Source organism: Solanum verrucosum, unplaced genomic scaffold (genome assembly GCF_900185275.1).
Source record: "Solanum verrucosum unplaced genomic scaffold, falcon-dt-bn FXZP01000262.1, whole genome shotgun sequence".
NCBI lineage: Eukaryota > Viridiplantae > Streptophyta > Magnoliopsida > Solanales > Solanaceae > Solanum > Solanum verrucosum.
The window spans coordinates 2,244,075-2,250,074 of NW_026020366.1; positions in this window are offsets into that span (position 1 = coordinate 2,244,075).

Genomic DNA, 6,000 nt, shown 5'->3' on the forward strand with positions numbered 1-6,000 from the left:
AATAACCAATAAATCAAATCGATAAACCTCACAACTAAACCGAATCAAATGATACGCCTAGATAGTAATTAACTTGACCACATTACTTACATTTTTATTTACATATAAATAGTGAAAATAAAAATAAAAATATTATTTTTTATATTAATTAAAACAAAAAGTATATTATATAAATTGGGACAACGGAGTATTATATTTCCCTGGGAGTCTGCATGAAAAATAATTGTCCTCTAAGAGGTTGGGTCCTTTAGGCAATGGTAAATGAACCCTACTTATCTTCTGACTGTTATTGGCCCACAATAATAGAATTGCCCCACAATAATGTTATGAAAAATTATTGAAGATGTGAAAATAAGTGAAGGACAAATAAATTGTTGGTCCATGAATGAAGATATGAATAACATGGAACAAGGATAATTCTCTACATTAATAAAATTGAAATAAATCTTATTGCTATTATTTTCTTCCAAGAGTATCACTATTATTTTGTTGCTATATTTATTATTTATGATGGTATCAATGCCAATGCGTGCAATTAAACTTAGATTAATAAGAAAAAAGTTAGTACCATAGAATAAACTAGTATTTTTTTCGTTTCATTTTATATGAATTAGTTTGATTTGACATAGAGTTTAAGAATTATTTTTTTTTGAAACTTATGGTCTAAAATAAGTGATATGTGTTTGTGTTGTTATAAATTATTTTATTAAGGGCAAAATAGACATTTGAAAGTTGAAATGTTACTAAATATAGAATGTGTTATTCTTTTTGGGACGGACTAAAAATAAAACAAATAAATTGTGACTATTAGTTACTATAAATGTTTAAATTACTTTGTCAGTTTCATCTTTTCCATGTTGCAATCTAATTTACGGTAGGTAGTTACCGATTTATAAGTTTCATCTACCATTCTGCTATTTTTAGTGTCTTGGTCCTTGGATATTACTGTATTGGTCTATTTTTAGGTATTCACCATATAATTTTGGGATGTCCAATAATATTTGTTTAGTTTATAAAATCGATTAATTATTTATTATCTTGTGTCTAATTTATCCTTGCTACTAAATAATGTTCATTTTTTGATATTTAGATGATTTATATTTAATAAGGGTGATTTGATAAATTATCTCTATTATTTATTATTTATTGATCATGTGTCAAGTCAATAATGAATATCTATTATTGGACATGGTGAGTATTATCCTAAGATGGAAGGAAAACACAATAAAGTTCAAGTGTAGGCAATAAAAAAATAATATATAGAAGAACAGAAAATACAAATAATTGAAAGAAGAGTTTAACTAGCACCAACAATTTCATCTTCAATAATTCTTTAATGATTAGGAGACTAGAAAAGGGGGTTGAGAATAAGCACGTGCAAACATATTAATAAAATCATCATCGTATTGAAAAGTCCCAAATTTGACAGATTAGACATGGTCTTCAATTCCAACTTTATTTATTTTTGTGTAATTAAACTATAAAATCATTTTCTTAATCCTCCTTTTCTCTAGAGGTTGACAAATTTCCTAGCCTAATTGAAGGACTAATGAAGATAACGAAAAGCTCACAGTATTACCAATTTCAAAGGGACTTGCTTACACTTGCCGTATTCTCTTACCCAAAGGGGAATGCAACAGAACTAAGACCATTAGAAATCGTTTGATAGCTGATTAAAGTTATACAGTGAAATATAAGAACGAAAAGTTGGCCAATTCACAAGTTAGTTAGCCAATTTCGGAAGTTAGTTACAACATTAAGTGTCTATGGAAACTTAATCATCACCACTATCAATTGCCAAATAAAAATTTTAAAATATTTTATTGATATAATATTTTATCAATTTAGTATTTTATGTGTATTTTATATTTATTACTTTTAAACAATGATAAATTTTAACTATGTAGATATTAATAAAATAATCAGTTTTAACTATTTACTATTTAATATTCAGATCTTAATGCAACATCACAATATTCATATTTGTATGTAGATTCAGACTTATAAATTTTAATGCACATCTTAATATTTAGATGTGTGTGTTCAGATTCACACCTCCAAATCATAATGCACATCTTAATATTCAGATGTACATTCAGATTCATACGTTTTAATCTTAATGAAAATAAATGAGGCCTAAGTCTGTCTTAACTAAGTTCTAGTAGTCATTCCTAATTTAGTAACCATCTTTCTCAAGCTTGCTCTTGAAAGTACTATGTTGCGCAATCTGTGTTTAAAACAATACTATTGATTATACAAAATTTTGCAGAAACACTAAGTTACCAAAGTCCAAATCAACCAGTTAAGAACATAAATTAATTAACAAAAACTAAAATTTGTAAAATGTACCAGAATCTGGAAAACAAAATGGAAAGAAGATCAAGCCCACTGAATGCACAGTGTCCCCTTAAGGAAATTATTCTCCTCTAGTATCCGAGGTTTGATTTGGAATATGTCCTCCCAGGATAGAATGATCTCAATCACCAGTGTATTGATACCCAAAACTCTGGTGTCAGCGAGCCACTCAATGATAGTAAACACGATTAAGTTTTGTGCAGAAGAAGAAGAAGAATTCATAAATTTCGTAAGTGAAAATCTGAGGAATCAAAAGTATTTATAGACAAGAGGAACTGGATCCGAAAGGTTGCAACCTTTCAAAAACCACACGACCATTTATGAAAGTTTGCAACCTTTCAAACGGTCCTGGCTGTTCCTGAAAGTTGCAACCTTTCAGAACGGTCATCTCCAATGGAGGGAAATTCAAATAAAATGGAAAAGTGTTTTAAATAAAATGGGTCGCGCGGATTCGAGTCAGGTCGAAACGTTTCAGCTAATTAACTAAATAATTGAAACGTTTTGGCCATTTAATTTTATTAATTAAATAAATAATTAATTAAATAATTAAAACAAACTTTGTCCAAAAAATAATCTCTTGATCGATCATTTTCCAAAGCCAAAGCCGTAGTCGAGCCAAGCGAGCGATGACGACGACAACGCGAAGGGCTCCCTGTTTCCAACCCTTTTAAAAACTAGTAGAAGTGTTTCTCTATTTAAACACTACAATTTTTCTTTACACCACCAATGAGGGAGAAATGTCTTTTCTTAAAGCATAAGAGAATCTTTTTCAATTCCTCTTTTCATCTTCCCTCCATTTCCCATTAACTCTTGTTATACCCAACAACCCCCACATTAATGGGGAATTGACATAACATAAAGGAATGCACGGATGAGTGTATACTTTACAAGCAAGGATCAATTGCATTTGGATAAGTAGGTTTCTCCTTGGATTTTCCGTAGTGAACATATGTCGAATATACTCGGTCAATCGATAGATGTGATATCTTTGAACCGTCGAGCTTTGGTATATACCTAGACAACCATATGTCACACAATTAACCCTTTACCGTTTATGGTTCTTACATTTGTATTCGTTTCAGCCATGACCACCTCCTGGTTTCATGAGGGTATAGAGAATAGGATTTTGACAAAAAAATTCTCTTTAAAGCGGCTTACACTTCACACTCACATAGGTGATTTCTAAGTGTCATCTCGTAGATACACTATTTGGTCAAATTTGCCAAACTTAGCAAATCATTAGAAACTTTAAGTTTTATTAACTCATTAACAAGCCTTAATGTTTTAACTTCTTTCTTGAACATTGTCTTCATCATGAGAATGGATTGAGTTGATTGACAATGTCGAACCGTCAGTCACAATTTTATTTTTCTCATTGAATCTAGCTCTTGGGATCTCCAGTCTGCTAGATAGAGTTACCGCCATGATGACTTGTCCTAAGCCGTAAACCCATTCCCTTAGATGATCTTTCAACTGCCTGTCTTACTAGGCCTTTCGTTAGTGGATCTGACACATTATCACTTGACTTCACATAGTCAATTGTGATAATTCCACTAGAGATCAGTTGTCTTACGATACTATGTCTCCGTCGTATATGATGAAACTTTCCATTGTACATGACGTTCCCTGCCCTACTTATTGCTTTGCTTCTTGACTATCACAATGTATGCAAATAGGTCCCACAGGTTTGGGCTAAATTGGAATATCCTCTAAGAAATTCCGGAGCCATTCAACTTCTTCACCAGCCTTATCTAAGGCAATAAATTCAAATTCCATTGTGGAGCGAGCGATACATGTCTGTTTGGACGATTTCCAAGAGACTGCTCCTCCACCAAATGTAAACACATAACCACTTGTGGATTTTACTTCATTTGACCCAGTAATCCAATTTACATCACTATATCCTTCAATCATGATAGAATATTTATTATAATGCAAAGCATAGTGTTGTGTATGTTTCAAATACCCCAACACACGTTTCATTGCCATCTAGTAAGTTTGATTAGGATTACTAGTGAATCGACTCAGCTTGCTAATAACACATGCTATATCTGGTCGCGTACAATTCATAATATACATCAAACTTTCCGATACTCTGGCATATTCTAATAGAGAGTCACTTTCACCTTCATTTTTTTGAAATGTAAAGCTTAGATCAGTTGGAGTTTTGACATTGTTGAAATTTAAGTATTTGAACTTATCCAATACTCTTTTAATATAATGAGATTGAGATAATGCTAGTTCTTGAGGAGGTTTGAGAATCTTGATCCCTAAGATCAAATCAACAACTCCTAAGTACTTCATATCGAACTTGCTGGACAGCATGCGCTTAGTAGCATTTATATCGTCAATATCTTTACTCATTATTAACATGTCATCATCATACATACAAACAATGACTTTATGATTCGGAACATTGTTAATGTAAGCACACTTATCACATTCGTTAATCTTGAATCCATTTGTCAACATTGTTTGGTCAAATTTAACATGCCATTGTTTGGGTGCTTGCTTGAGCCCATAAAGCGACTTCACAAGCCTGCACACTTTCTCTTCTTTACCAAGAACTACAAACCCTTCAGGTTGTTCCATGTAAATTTCTTCCTCCAATTCTCCTTTTAAAAGGGTTGTCTTGACATCCATTTGGTGGATTTTGGGATCATGCACTGCCGTTAGTGCTATTAACATCCTAATTGATGTTATCCTTGTTATTGGAGAGTATGTATCAAAGTAGTCCAGACCTTTCTTTTTTCTGTATCCTTTGACTACAAGTCTAGCCATATATTTGTCAATAGTCCCATCGGCTTTCATTGCCCTTTTAAAGATCCACTTTGATCCTAAAAGTTTATTTCCTGAAGGAAGATCAGTCAATTCCCAAGTATGGTTACTTAAAATTGATTTGATCTCACTATTGACCGCTTCTTTCCAATTCGTTGACTCAGACGAAGACATAACTGCTTTAAATGTTTAAAGCTCATTTTCAAGCAAGAATGCCACAAAAATTTGGTCCAAAAGAAGTGGATTTCCGTTGAGATTATTGCGCCTAGGATCCTTGTTAGGTAGTGTATTTTTCATTAATTCTTCACGTGATCGTTTAGGTATTTCACTTGTCGACTCACATTCAATTTTATATGGATAAACGTGTTCAAATAACTCAGCGTGATCTAACTCAATTACTATATTAACATGAATTTCAAGATCATCAGATTTGTGAACCAAAAACCTACAGGCCTTACCGTTCATAACATAACCAATAAATACACAATCCATTGTTTTTGGTCCAATTTTCACCCTCTTGGGTAAAGGAACCTCTACCTAGGCTAGACACCCCCACACTTTGAAATATTTCAAGTTGAGTTTTCTTTATTTCCAAAACTCATATGGAATCGATTGCGTTTTGCTACGGGGTACCCTATTGAGTATTTTGTTACCTGTAAAGATGACTTCCCCCCACAAGCAGAATTGATTATTAAGGCATGTATCATTTCCTTTAATGTTCTGTTCTTCCGTTCTGCCAAACCATTTGACTGTGGTGTATAGGGTGCAGTAGTTTGATGAATAATACCGCATTCGAAACATATCTCTGCAAAAAGAGATTCGTATTTTCCACCCCTATCACTCCCAATCATTTTTATCTTTAGATTC